The sequence below is a fragment of the Schistocerca americana genome, chromosome 6 (assembly GCF_021461395.2).
Source record: "Schistocerca americana isolate TAMUIC-IGC-003095 chromosome 6, iqSchAmer2.1, whole genome shotgun sequence".
NCBI lineage: Eukaryota > Metazoa > Arthropoda > Insecta > Orthoptera > Acrididae > Schistocerca > Schistocerca americana.
The window spans coordinates 479,175,430-479,191,674 of NC_060124.1; positions in this window are offsets into that span (position 1 = coordinate 479,175,430).

A 16,245-nucleotide genomic window follows, 5' to 3' on the forward strand; every position below is an offset into this window, starting at 1 on the left:
GATGAACTGCCAGCTAGATACAGCTGCAGAGCAGTAGTAATGATAAAATAGGTTTAGGTGTGCGCTGGAATATTTGATTTTTCCACTTTCCGCATCAATAGTGTCCGCGAGATATGTAGCGGGCTGCCTATGAGTGGGATTACCATATCTAGCTGGGACCTCGTCGGCACACTCTGAGATGGGGGGTGTAGAAATGAGTGTGGCGCGAGAATATTTAAGCAATCGCTGTGGCTTTGGACCTAGCTGTGGACTGCTTTGCGGCGACTTTGGAGTCAGGATACGTTGCGGTATTCAGTTTTACGGTACAGTCAAGAGAACTGAAGGATTGATGATGTTTGACAACTTCATAATCTGTCATTATAATAGTTCTACAGCAGCACCGGGCAATTCTTCCTGGGTATTTTACCACTTTCCGTGCCAACAGTGTCCGCGAGATATGTAGTGGGCTGCCTATGATTAGGATTACCATATCTAGCTGATACCTCGTCGGGACGCTCTGAGATGATTTGAACCATCTAACCACAGCATTTCTCCTTTCACCAGCTATAGACGGCCCTTAAGAATTACATCCTTTAATCGGAAAAGGCTGTAGTTAGTGGAATAACATTGTAGATAAAAAAAATTCGGTAATAACCATATGGAAAAATACTCTCTTCTTTGTATACTACCATTTCCCAAAATTTCGTTTCGACATCTCAAATCGTTTATTAAATATGGGGAAAAAAGTAAAATCATATAATCATGGATGTAGGAATAGGCTTTCATGCCGATGCTACGGTGAATCTATTTTTATGATTCATCTGGCTTGCGTCTGTGAGTTGCTGAGATGATTCAAAATGGTTCAAATGGCTCTAAGCACTAAGGGACTTAACATCTGAATTCATCAGTCCCCTAGACTTAGAACTACTTAAACCTAACTAACCTAAAGACATCACACATATCCATGCCCGAGGCAGGATTCGAACCTGCGACCGTAGCAGCTGCGTGGTTCCGGACTGAAGCGCCTAGAACCGCTCGGCCACAAACGCCGGCTGCTGAGATGGAACAGCTACAAATCTCACAACGCTTCCTGATCCGTACGTCCTTTCTTGATAAAAAAAAACACAAAAAAACAAAAAAAACACCTCTTGTGTAATCATCCGAAAAGTGACACTTTCTCTTTCCATCCTCGGGAATTTTCACCGACCGAGGTGGCGCAATGGTTAGCACACTGGACTCGCATTCGGGAGGACGACGTTTCAAACCCGCGTCCAGCCATCCTGATTTAGATTATCCGTGATTTCTCTAAATCGCTTCATGCAAGTGCCGTAATGGTTCCTTTGAAAGGGCACGGCCGATTTCCTTCCCCATTCTTCCACAATCCGAGCTTGTGCTCCGTCTCTAATGACCTCGTTGTAAACGGGAAGTTAAACACTAATCTCCTCCTCCTCCTTGGGCATTTTGGTAAGCTAAGTTTATGAGATGGTAAACAGTGGACAATAACACTATAGTCATCGAAGTACATGTCACTATGTAGTTCACGCCCTATATACCGCAGGCCGGTGTGGCCGTGCGGTTCTAGGAGCTTCAGTCCGGAACCGCGTGACCGCTACGGTCGCAGGTTCGAATCCTGCGTCGGGCATGGTTGTGTGTGATGTCCTTAGGTTAGTTAGGTTTAAGTAGTTCTAAGTTCTATGGGACTGATGACCACAGATGTTAAGTCCCATAGTGCTCAGAGCCATTTGAACCCTATATACCCGCAGTGCTGTGTGCTAGTAAAAAGCCTGCTGCCCCTCTTCAGGAACCAAACGTTTGTCTGGCCTCTCAACAGATAACCCTTCGTTGTGGTTGCACCTGCGGTATCGCTGAGGCACGCAAGCCTCCCCACCAACGGCAAGGTCCATGGTTCATGGGGGAGAGCATGGGGGAGAGCATGGAAGAGCAGCTGAAAAGAATGGACAATATCTTGAAAGGAGGATATAAGATGAACATCAACAAAAGCAAAACGAGGATAATGGAATGTCGTCGAATTAAGTCGGGTGATGCTGAGGGAATTAGATTAGGAAATGAGACACTTAAAGTAGTAAAGGAGTTTCGCTATTTGGGGAGCAAAATAACTGATGATGGTCGAAGTAGAGAGGATATCAAATGTAGACTGGCAATGGCAAGGAAAGCGTTTCTGAAGAAGAGAAATTTGTTAACATCGAGTATAGATTTAAGTGTCAGGAAGTCGTTTCTGAAAGTATTTGTATGGACTGTAGCCATGTATGGATGTGAAAGCATGGATGATAACTAGTTTGGTCAAGAAGAGAATAGAAGCTTTCGAAATGTGGTGCTGCAGAAAAATGCTGAAGATTAGATGGATAGATCATATAACTAATGAGGAGGTATTGAATGGAATTGGGGAGAAGAGGAGTTTGTGGCACAACTTGACTAGAAGAAGGGATCGGTTGGTACGACGTGTTCTGAGGCATCAAGGGATCCAATTTAGTATTGGAGGGTAAAAATCGTAGAGGGAGACCAAGAGATGAACACATTAAGTAGATTCAGAAGGATGTAGGTTTCAGTAGGTACTGGGAGATGAAGAAGCTTGCACAGGGTAGAGTAGCATGGAGAGCTGCATCAAACCAGTCTCAGGACTGAAGACCACAACAACAACAACTGATACATCATCTTTTATGTGAAACTAGTTGTCAGAAACGAAGTATTTTGATCTCCTGCTTCGATTGCTTCAACGGCTTTTCCTAAAAGCGTCGCAATTAAGATGAGCTGTGTTCTCATATCAGGTTTTGATGAATGTCATTTCCCACAATATCTGTTATGTCGGTGCGAATAAGAGGTGGTTCTGACTTCCATTACATGTTAGTGAACCTGGGGTTGATTTCTAAAAGAGAAACCAAATTCGATAACCTCAACCTCACGAAGAAATCTGGTAAAGTAAATATAAGTAAAAGGATTGGTACGAAAAACGACGGATACTTTCAAAACAATTTTCAGTAGTGGCCGAAAGTGTGTGTTACGTTACATCAGAACCAAATGTTATTACGTAGAACTTAGATTATGACGAACAAAACCTTTTTCATTTGCAACAGCCGATGTGGAACAGAAGAGCGCGGCGAGTTTATTATACCGGGTGATCAAAAAGTCAGTATAAATTTGAAAACGTAATAAACCACGGAATAGTGTAGATAAAGAGGTAAAAATTGACACACATGCTTGGAATGACATGGGGTTTTATTAGAACAAAAAAAAAATAATCAAAGGTCACAAAATGTCCGACAGATGGCGCTGGACAGCAAAACTGCTACCGTGACGGGTGAGAGGTACGCCGATATGTTAAAGAATCGCATCATCCCCAGCTTGGCTGATAAACACCTGCTAGAACGTACGATGTTTATGCAGGATGGCGCTCCACCCCATATTGCTAGACCCGTCAAAGATCTCTTGCGCGCGTCGTTTGGTGATGATCGTGTGCTCAGCCGCCACTTTCGTCATGCTTGGCCTCCCAGGTCCCCAGACCTCAGTTCGTGCGATTACTGGCTTTGGGGTTACCTGAAGTCGCAAGTGTATCGTGATCGACCGACATCTCTAGGTATGCTGAAAGACAACATCCGACGCCAATGCCTCACCATAACTCCGGACATGCTTTACAGTGCTGTTCACAACATTATTTCTCGACTACAGCTATTGTTGAGGAATAATGGTGGACATATTGAGCATTTCCTCTAAAGAACATCATCTTTGCTTTGTCTTACTTTGTTATGGTAATTATTGCTATTCTGAGCAGGTGAAGCGCCATCTGTCGGACAATTTTGAAACTTTTAAATTTTTTTGGTTCTAATAAAACCCCATGGCATTCCAAGCATGTGTGTCAATTTGTACCTCTCTATTGACATGATTCCGTGATTTATCCAGTTTTCAAATTTATACTGGCTTTTTGATCACCCGGTAATTACACCACACCGGCCGTATCATCGTATTCAGTAAACATTGTACACACGTTATGTGGAATGTTTTATTCGAAATAGCCTTTACCACCAACTCAGAAAATATTTACTGCTCTCCCTGATCTGCATACGTCATTCAATAGCCGTGGGAAGCGATGAGCGTTGGTTCTTCACAGTATTCAATATTGCCCCTTTCTTTTCGGTTGAAACACTGTGTCTACACCGCTGATGCTAGGCATAGAAACATGCCTTAAATCATGGCTTAGTGCCAGTTATACGGATAGCTCCAAAAACGCATTAGGATCGTCTCCGGCGAATTCGCACTTGCGCAGAATAACAAATCTGCCGCATTGCTGTGGCAGGAACGTCACTAAGTCATTAATCCAGCCTCCACTTTCATATGTGGGCATTGGTATCAACTATTTTACAAGCTCATCGCCGCTTTCACTTTTTGCGTGCGAACTGCCACAACCGTTTAAGGAGACCGGCAAGGGTAAAACTTGCGTGGGGTGGTTGTGGGCGTTAAACGGCCGATGATTACAAATTAGCGCTCGGCTCGCGGCCGATATTGCGCGCGTAATTCTGTCACCGCTGATTACAGGGCGTGCGGCCAGCGGCCAGCGTGCCGCAGTAAAAAAGACCGACCCCAGCGCCGATATTGCGCACATAATGCGGCCCGGTTGGCACCCGAGGGCGTTAGTTTCACACCTTCCTGGTCAATAAGGACAGCGATTAGCTGGCGCAACGCAAGCCAACACACGCACGCACGCACTAACAAGTGGGCGAGTGCGGTATTCGCTTCCTGTACTATGCGAAGGTCAATACCTGACAAAAGAAGTGAAGGAGCTAAAGACATAGTCATGCTTCAGTGTCTAACAACCCTACCACAACAAATGTCAAAAATTAATTATGATTGTAGCGTTACTCACGCTGCTAAATATTGCATTTTCGGGCAACAACAAAGTTTATTATGTGGCAGATGTCATTAGAGCACAGTTAATAAAGTCATTTCTTGAAATAATGGAGAAACTAGGCACTCATCTTTTCGTGTTTCCCAAGCTGGTCTCGTTGTGGACTCATGGCTCAATCGCCGAAAATCTAGGTAGAGATGATTCCAAGCTCGGATGCAAAGAGGCCTCATTGTTATTCTGCGATATTCAAAAAGTTTTATAGATGTGTTTCATAAACCGTTCTTGAAGATTAAACTTTTGCAATTTAGGACAATGCTGACGTAAAAAAGTAATCAGCACTCCGAATTTAAGTTACACTTCTTTTTTATTACTTTTGTTGCAATATCACGTAACTCGTTCCTAAACATCACTTCACAATATAAAACATACTTGAAAATATTTTCCTCATTGTTAAAGCTCACATTTCATAAACTGACTACAATTTGCGTCTTTTTAACATGACGATCAAAGCTTGACTCTCTAATAACCGCTTACGCGCCCCAAAAATCAGAGTTACAAGTACGTCAAAGATCATAGTGAGAAAAGAAAGAATACACATAAGAATAATAGCATTGCAATATATACATATCGATGTATCGTGGTACTTCTACACTAATGAAATCACATCCGAATGTTGTCACAGAAATATGTTAACTATTTTACAGAAACACAGTAGAATATTGCTGGTATCGAGAGGTTGAGGTGAGGTGCCGTAATGGTTACGTAATTCAAGTACGATTACAAATGTAACTTCGTAGCCGCACACACCATCGGCGAGTATGTAAGTAATTAGAATTGCAGTTCTCCGTAACTGGTAGACCGACCAACAGAGTACAGTACCGCTGTTGGTTGGTGCCGTTACCAGTTGTGACAGCATATGTAGGAGGCTTTAACAGCTTCAGGTGTTGAGTGATAACTATGAAGGAGAGATGCCAAGTACATTTACATCTACATCCATACTCCGCAAGCCACCTGACGGTGTGTGGCGGAGGGTACCTTGGGTTCTCCCTTCAATTCCAGTCTCGCATTGTTCGTGAAAAGAAAGATTGTCTGTATGCCTCTGTGTGGGCTCTAATAATCTCTCTGATTTTATCCTCATGGTCTCTTCGCAAGATATACGTAGGAGGGAGCCATATACTGCTTGACTCCTCGGTGAAGGTATGTTCTCGAGCTACTGAACGTCTCTCCTGCAGAGTCTTCCACTGGAGTTTATCTATCATTTCCGTAACGCTTTCCCGATTACTAAATGATCCTGTAACGAAGCTCTCCGTTGGATCTTCTCTATCTCTTCTCTCAATCCTATCTGGTACGGATCCCACACCGCTGAGCAGTATTCAAGCAGTGGGCGAACAAGCGTACTGTAACCTACTTCCTTTGTTTTCGGATCGCATTTCCTTAGGATTCTTCCAATGAATCTAAGTCTGGCATCTGCTTTACCGACGATAAACTTTATATGATCATTCCATTTTAAATCACTCCTAATGCGTACTCCCAGGTAATTTATGGATCGACGCGCAGGTCGCCGAAGTGGCGTCAATTCGAAAGACCTGCACCAGGCGAACGGTCTACCCGACGGGAGGGCCTAGCCACACGACTGTTATTTATGGAATTAACTGCTTCCTGTTGCTGACGTGCTATATTGTAGCTAAATGATAAGGGATCTTTCTTTCTATTTATTCGCAGCACATTACACTTGTCTACATTGAAATTCAATTGCCATTCCCTGCACCAGGCGTCAATACGTTGCAGATCCTCCTCCATTTCAATACAATTTTCCATTGTTACAACCTCTCGATATACCACAGCATCATCCGCAAAAAGCCTCAGTGGACTTCCGATGTTATCCACAAGGTCATTTATGTATATCCTGAATAGCAACGGTCCTACGACACTCCCCTGCGGCACACCTGAAATCACTCTTACTTCGGAAGACTTCTCTCCATTGAGAATGACATGCTGCGTTCTGTTATCTAGGAACTCTTCAATCCAATCACACAATTGGTCTGATAGTCCATATGCTCTTACTTTGTTCATTAAACGACTGTGGGGAACTGTATCGAACGCCTTGCGGAAGTCAAGAAACACAGCATCTACCTGGGAACCCGTGTCTATGGCCCTGAGTCTCGTGGACGAATAGCGCGAGCTGAGTTCCACACGATCGTCTTTTTCGAAATCCATGCTGATTTCCACAGAGTAGATTTCTAGTCTCCAGAAATGTCATTATACTTGAGCATAGTACGTGTTCCAAAATTCTACAACTGATCGACTTCAGAGATAGGTCTATAGTTCTTCACATCTGTTCGACGTCCCTTCTTAAAAAGAGAGAGCAGTATCAGCACTTGACATGGTTTGAAAGGTGCCACATCGTGGGTTCTGTTTGCCCGGGTGGTCAACTCGAGCAGTAAACAGATTTGTGAGGCATACTCGCTGTCAGGATTACGGGCGACCACGTCAGACTACTAAAAGGGAGGATCGCCATATTGCACACGAAGCGTATCGTAACCCCTTCACATTTGCGTCTGCTGCCAGAGACAAGTAATGCACTAAGGTGACATGTATTGGGATACCTCCAATAACGTGTCGGACCTCCTTTTGCCCAGAGTAGCCCAGCAACTCGACGTGGTATGGATTCAACGAGTTGTCAAAAGTTCCCTGCAGAAATACTCTGCCTCGCCGCCTCTACAGCTGTCCATAACAGCGAAAGAGTTGGCGGTGCAGGATGTTGTGGACCAATTTACCTCTCGATTTTTTTGAGTCATCAATCTTCTGACAGGTTTGATGCAGCCCGCCACGAATTTCCTATGCCAACCTCTTCATCTCAGAATAGCACTTGCAACCTACGTCCTCAATAACTTGCTGAATGTATTCCAATCTCTGTCTTCCTCTACAGTTTTTGCCCTCTACAGCTCCCTCTAGTACCATGCAAGTTATTTCCTGATGTCTTAACAGATGTTCTATCATCCTGTCCCTTCTCCTTATCAAAGTTTTCCACATATTCCTTTCCTCTCCGATTCTGCACAGAACCTCCTCATTCCTTACCTTATCGGTCCACCTAATTTTCAACATTCGTCTGTAGCACCACATCTCAAATGCTTCGATTCTCTTCTGTTCCGGTTTTCCCACAGCCCGTGTTTCCCTGTCATAGAATACTGTGCTCCAATCTATATTCTCAGAAATTTCCTCCTCAAATTGTGGCCTATGTTTGCTACTAGTAGACTTTTCTTGTCCAGTAATGCCCTTTTTGACAATGCTATATAAGATGAACATCAACAAAAGCAAAACGAGTATAATGGAATGTAGTCGAATTAAGTTCGGTGATAGTGAGGGAATTAGATTAGGAAATGATACACTTGAAGTAGTAAAGGAGTTTTCGTATTTCGGGAGCAAAATAACTGATGATGGTCGAAGTAGAGAGGATATAAAATGTTGACTGGAAATGGCAAGGAAAGCGTTTCTGAAGAAGAGAAATTTGTTAACATCGATTATAGATTTAAGTGTCAAGAAATCGTTTCTGAAAGTATTTGTATGGAGTGTAGCCATGTATGGAAATGAAACATGGACGATAAATAGTTTGAACAAGAAGAGAATAGAAGCTTTCGAAATGTGGTGTTACAGAAGAATGCTGAAGATTAGATGGGTAGTTTACACAACTAAAGAGGAGGTATTGAGTAGAATTGGGGAGAAGAGGAGTTTGTGGCACAACTTGACTAGGAGAAGGTATCGGCTGGTAGGACATGTTCTGAGGCATCAAGGGATCACTAATTTGGTACTGGTGGGCAGCGTGGAGGGTAAAAATCGTAGAGGGAGACCAAGAGATGAATACACTAAGCAGATCCAGAAGGATGTAGGTTGCAGTAGGTACTGGGAGATGAAGAAGCTTGCACACGATAGAGTAGCATGGAGAGCTGCATGAAATCAGTCTGAGGACTGAAGACCACAGCAACAACAACAGTCTGCTTTTGATGTCCTTGTTCCATCCGTCATTGGTTATTTTGCTGCCTGGGTAGTAGAATTCCTTAAATTCATCTACTTCGTGACTATCAAACCTAATGTCAAGTTTCTCGCTGTTCTCATTTCTGCTACTTCTCAATACTTTCGTCTTTCTTCGATTTACTCTCAATCCATATTCTGTACTCATTCCATTCAGCTGACCATGTAGTTCTTCTTCACTTACATTCAGGATAGCAATGTCTTACGCTCATCGTATCATTGATACCCTTTCACCCTGAACTTTAAATCCACTCCTAAATCTTTCATTTACTTCCATTTTTGCTTTTTCGATGTACAGATTGAACAGTAGGGGCGAAGACTACGTCCCTGTCTTACACCCTTTTTAATCCGAGCATTTCGTTTTTGGTCGTCCATTCTTATACTCCCTCTTGGTTCTTATACATATTTTATATCACCCGTCTCTCCCTATAGATTACCCCTATTTTTCTCCTAATTTCGAACATCTTGCACGGTTTTACATTGTCAGACGCTTTTTCTTTAGTCTTGCTTCCATTATCAACCGCGTCGGAATTGCCTCTCTGGTGCCTTTACCTTTCCTAAAGTCAAACTCACCGTCATCTAACATATCCTCAATCTCCTCTTCCATTCTTCTGTGTATTATTCCTGTCAGCAACTTGAATTCATGAGCTGTTAAGCTGACTGTGCGATAATTCTCGCACTTGTCAGCTCTTGTAGTCTTCGGAATTGTTTGGATGATATTTTTCCGGAAGTCAGACGGAATATTGCAATACTCATAGATTCTCTCACCAACGTGAATAGTCGTTTTGGTGCCACTTCCTCTAGAGATTTTAGAAATTATGACGAAATCTTATCTATCCCTTTTGCCTTATTTGATCTTAAATCCTCCAAAGCTCTCTGAAATTCTAATACTGGACCCCCTATCTCTTCTAAATCGACTCCTGTTTCTTCTTCTATCACATCAGACAAATCTGCCCCTCACAGAGACCTTCAATGTACTCTTCTACCCATCCGCTCTCTCCTCTGTATTAAACAGCGGAATTCCGGTTGACACCTTAATTTACCACCATTGCTTTTAATTTCACCGAAGGTTGTTTTGTCTTTCGTATATGCTGAGTTCGTCCTTCCGACTATCATTTCTTTTTCGATTCCTTCACTTTTTTTCATGCAGCCATTTTGTCTTAGCTTCCTTGCACCTATATAGTTTATTCCTCAGCGACAAGTATTTCTGTATTGCTGAATTTCCCTGAACATTTTTGCACGCCCTTCTTTCACCGATCAGCCTAAGTATTTCTTCTGTTACCCACGATTTCTTCACAGTTACCTTCTTTGTACCTACACTCCTGGAAATGGAAAGAAGAACACATTGACACCGGTGTGTCAGACCCACCATACTTGCTCCGGACACTGCGAGAGGGCTGTACAAGCAATGATCACACGCACGGCACAGCGGACACACCAGGAACCGCGGTGTTGGCCGTCGAATGGCGCTAGCTGCGCAGCATTTGTGCACCGCCGCCGTCAGTGTCAGCCAGTTTGCCGTGGCATACGGAGCTCCATCGCAGTCTTTAACACTGGTAGCATGCCGCGACAGCGTGGACGTGAACCGTATGTGCAGTTGACGGACTTTGAGCGAGGGCGTATAGTGGGCATGCGGGAGGCCGGGTGGACGTACCGCCGAATTGCTCAACACGTGGGGCGTGAGGTCTCCACAGTACATCGATGTTGTCGCCAGTGGTCGGCGGAAGGTGCACGTGCCCGTCGACCTGGGACCGGACCGCAGCGACGCACGGATGCACGCCAAGACCGTAGGATCCTACGCAGTGCCGTAGGGGACCGCACCGCCACTTCCCAGCAAATTAGGGACACTGTTGCTCCTGGGGTATCGGCGAGGACCATTCGCAACCGTCTCCATGAGGCTGGGCTACGGTCCCGCACACCGTTAGGCCGTCACGCCCCAACATCGTGCAGCCCGCCTCCAGTTGTGTCGCGACAGGCAAGGGAACTTGCTGTTCCAACAGGACAATGCACGTCCGCATGTATCCCGTGCCACCCAACGTGCTCTAGAAGGTGTAAGTCAACTACCCTGGCCAGCAAGATCTCCGGATCTGTCCCCCATTGAGCATGTTTGGGACTGGATGAAGCGTCGTCTCACGCGGTCTGCACGTCCAGCACGAACGCTGGTCCAACTGAGGCGCCAGGTGGAAATGGCATGGCAAGCCGTTCCACAGGACTACATCCAGCATCTCTACGATCGTCTCCATGGGAGAATAGCAGCCTGCATTGCTGCGAAAGGTGTATATACACTGTACTAGTGCCGACATTGTGCATGCTCTGTTGCCTGTGTCTATGTGCCTGTGGTTCTGTCAGTGTGATCATGTGATGTATCTGACCCCAGGAATGTGTCAATAAAGTTTCCCCTTCCTGGGACAATGAATTCACGGTGTTCTTATTTCAATTTCCAGGAGTGTATATTTTTCTTTCCTACTTCTGTGATGGCCCTTTATTTCTACTGCCTACTGTAGTATTCTTTATTGCTGTACCTACAGCCTTAGAGAACTTCAAGCGTATCTGGTCATTCCTTAGTACTTCCGCATACCAGTTCTTTGCGTATTGATTCTTCGTGACTAATCTCTTTAACTTCACCCTACTCTTCATCACTGCTACATTGTGATCTGAGTCTATATCTGCTCCTGGATGTGCCTTACAATCGATATGTAATCTAACTGAAGTCTCCCCTTGTCACCCAGTCTTGTCCGAGTATACCTCCTCCTCTCGTGATTCTTGAGCAGAGGAGGCGCTATTACTAGCTGAAATTTATTACAGAACTCAGTTAGTCTTTCTCCTCTTTCATTCCTTATCCCAAGCCTATATTCACTTTTCATTTCCCTTTATGTATTATATTACCCTTTCAGTAGCCTCATACACTTTCTCTAAAAAAAATGTTCAAATGTGTGTGAAATCTTATGGGACTTACCTGCGAAGGTCATCAGTCCCTAAGCTTACACACTACTTAACCTAAATTATCCTAAGGACAAACACACACACACACACACACGCCCGAGGGAGGACTCGAACCTCTGCCGGGACCAGCCGCACTATTTTCTCTATCTCCTCATCTTCAGCTTGCGAGTCGGCATGTATACCTCAGCTATCGTTGTGGGCGTTGGTTTGCTTTCGATTCTGAGAAGAACAACTGTATCACTGAACTGTTCACAGTAACACACTGTATGCCCTACTTTCCTGTTCGTAACGAATCCTACACCTGCTGGTGTTGGTATTACCCAATACTCATCTGACCAGAAATACGTGTCTTCTTTTCATTTCACTTCCATGACTGAGCCTTTGCATTTCCGTTACCAGATTTTCTAGCTTCCCCACCACATTCAAGTTCCTGACATCCACGCCCCGAGTCGTAGAACTTTATCCTTTCCTCTCGATTATATCCCATAAATGTTAGATGGAATTCATGTCGGGTGATCTGGGTGGCGAAATCATTCGCTCGAATAGTCGAGAATGTTCTTCAGACCAATGCCGTATGGCTAGGACCTCCCGTCGGGTAGACCGGTCGCCTGGTGCAAGTCTTTTGAGTTGATGCTACTTCGGCGACTTGCGTGTCGATGGGGATGAGATGATGATGATAAGGACAACACAACCACCCAGTCCCTGAACAGAGAAAATCTCCTACCCAGCCGGGAATCGAACCCGAGCCCTTTGGTACGACAGTCCGTCGCGCTGACCACTCAGCTACTGGGGGCAGACCTTCAAACCAATACCAAACAATTGTTGACCGGTGACACGGCACTCGTCATCCATCAAAATTCCATCGGTGTTTGGGAACATGAAGTCCATGAACAGCTGCAAATGGTGTCCATGTAGCCGAACATAGCATTCTCAGTAAATGATGGATTCACTGGATGAGAGGACCCAATCCATTCCACGTAAACACAGCCCACACCATTATGGAGGTACCACCAACTTGCACAGTGCAGTGTTGACAACTTGGGTCCACGGCTTTGTAGAGTTTGCGCCACACTCGAACCCTAGCGTCAGCTCTTACCAACTGAAGTCGGGACTCATCTGACCAGGTGACGGTTTTCCAGCCGTCTAGGGCCAAACTGATATGGTCATGAACCCAGGAGAGGCTCTGCAGCCGATATCGTGCTGTTAGCAAAGGCACTCGCGTCGGTCGTCTGCTGCCACAACCTATTAACGCCACATTTCACCGCACTTTCGTAACGGATACACAATTATTTATGCGGTTATTTCACGCAGCGTTTGTTCTCGGTTAGCGCTGACAACTCTCCGCAAACGCCGCTTCTCTCGGTCGTTAAGTGAAGGTCGTCGGCCACCATGTTGTCAGTGGTGAGAAGCAGTGCCTGAAATTTGGTATTCTCGGCACATTCCTGACGCTGTGGATCCTGGAATATAGAATTACCTAACGATTTCCGAACTGGAATTTCCCATACGTCTAGCTCCAACTATATTCCGCGTTCAAAGTCTGTTACTTCTCGTCGTCTGGCCATAATTACGCCAGAAACCTTTTCACATGAACCAACTGATTACAAATGACAGATCCGCGTTGCAACGCTCTTTTATACCCTGGTGTACGCGATACTAGAGCCATATACAGGGTGTTACAAAAAGGTACGGCCAAACTTTCAGGAAACATTCCTCACACACAAAGAAAGAAAATATGTTATGTGGAAATGTGTCCGGAAACGCTTACTTTCCATGTTAGAGCTCATTTTATTACTTCTCTTCAAATCACATTAATCATGGAATGGAAACACACAGCAACAGAACGTACCAGCGTGACTTCAAACACTTTGTTACAGGAAATGTTCAAAATGTTCTCCGTTAGCGAGGATACATGCATCCACCCTCCGTCGCATGGAATCCCTGATGGGCTGATGCAGCCCTGGAGAATGGCGTATTGTATCACAGCCGTCCACAATACGAGCACGAAGAGTCTCTACATTTGGTACCGGGGTTGCGTAGACAAGAGCTTTCAAATGCCCCCATAAATGAAAGTCAAGAGGGTTGAGGTCGGGAGAGCGTGGAGGCCACGGAATTGGTCCGCCTCTACCAATCCAGCGGTCACGGAATCTGTTGTTGAGAGGCATACGAACACTTTGACTGAAATGTGCAGGAGCTCCATTGTGCATGAACCACATGTTGTGTCGTACTTGTAAAGGCACATGTTCTAGCAGCACAGGTAGAGTATCCCGTATGAAATCATGATAACGTGCTCCATTGAGCGTAGGTGGAAGAACAGACTGACGAAACTAAAATGAGCTCTAACATCGAAATTAAGCGTTTCCGGACACATGTCCACATAACATCTTATGTTTCCTGAAAGTTTGGCCGTACCGTTTTGTAATACACTGTATACAGGGTCGTCCGTTGATAGTGACTGGGACAAATATCTCACGAAATAAGCATCAAACGAAAAAACTACAAAGAACGAAACTCGTCTAGCTTGAAGAGGGAAACCAGATGGCGCTATGGTTCGCCCGCTAGATGGCGCTGCCATAGGTCAAACGGATTCAACTGCGTTTTTTAAAATAGGAACCCCCATTTTTTATTTCGTATTTGTGTAGTACGTAAAGAAATATGAATGTTTTAGTTGGACCACTTTTTTCGCTTTGTGATAGACGGCGCTGTAATAGTCACAAACGTAAAAGTACGTGGTATCACGTAACATTCCGCCAGTGCGGACGGTATTTGCTTCGTGATACATTACCCGTGTTAAAATGGACCGTTTACCAATTGCGGAAAAGGTCCTCGATGGTGAGTGTTCATCGGAGGCGAGGGTATCATCTGGAGTGCCCCAGGGAAGTGTGGTAGGTCCGCTGTTGTTTTCTATCTACACAAATGATCTTTTGGATAGGGTGGATAGCAATGTGCGGCTGTTTGCTGATGATGCTGTGGTGTACGTGAAAGTGTCGTCGTTTAGTGACTGTAGGAGGATACAAGATGACTTGGACAGGATTTGTGATTGGTGTAAATAATGGCAGCTAACTCTAAATATAGATAAACGTAAATTAATGCAGATAAATAGGAAAAAGAATCCTGTAATGTTTGAATACTCCATTAGTAGTGTAGCGCTTGATACAGTCACGTCGATTAAATATTTGGGCGTAACACTGCAGAGCGATATGAAGTGGGACAAGCATGTAATGGCAGTTGTGGGGAAGGCGGATAGTCGTCTTCGGTTCATTAGTAGAATTTTGGGAAGATGTGTGATTCATCTGTATGGGAGACCGCTTATAAAACACTAATACAACCTATTCTTGAGGACTGCTCGAGCGTTTGGGATCCCTATCAGGTCGGATTGAGGGAGGACACTAGAAGCAATTCAGAGGCAGGCTGCTAGATTTGTTACTGGTAGGTTTGATCATCACGCGAGTGTTACGGAAATGCTTCAGGAACTCGGGTGGCAGTCTCTAGAGGAAAGGAGGCGTTCTTTTCGTGAATCGCTACTGAGAAAATTTAGAGAACCAGCATTTGAGGCTGACTACAGTACAATTTTACTGCTGCCAACTTACATTTCGCGGAAAGACCACAAAGATAAGAGAGATTAGGGCTCGTATAGAGGCATATAGGCAGTCATTTTTCCCTCGTTCAGAACCAGGGACCCTTACTTCAGATTGATACATTTATCCGTCTTCATCATTCTTGAAAGTTTGTAACATCATCATGGTTCAAATGGCTCTGAGCATTATGGGACTCAACATCTGAGGTCATCAGTCCCCTAGAACTTAGAACTACTTAAACCTAACTAACCTAAAGACATCACACACATCCATGCCCGAGGCAGGATTCGAACCTGCGACCGTAGCGGTAACCCGTTTCCAGACTGAAGCGCCTAGAACCGCTCGGCCACTCCGGCCGACAACATCATCAGGGAATCACCCTGTACATACATACATTTATACGCGCCGGCGCCTATAACTTTGATGCTCCGTTTCTGGACATGGGGTTCCTACACTAAAGCGCCAAAGAAACTGGTATACGCATGCGTATTCAAATACAGAGATATGTAAACACGCAGAGTACCGCCTACGGTCGGTTAACACCTATATAAGACAACAAGTGTCTGGCACAGTTGTTAGCTCGGTTACTGCTGCACGAATGGTAGGTTATCAAGATTTAAATGAGTTTCAACGTGGTGTCATAGTCGGCGCACGAGCGATGGGCCACAGTATCTCCGAGGTAGCGATGTAGGGGGGATTTTCCCGTACAACCATTTCACGAGAGTACCGTAAATATCACGACTCTAAATATCAGGAAACCAGTAAGACATCATTCCTCCGACATCGCTGCGGCTGGAAAAAGATCCTGCAAGACCGGGACCAACGACGACTGAAGAGAATCGTTCAACGTACAACCCTTCC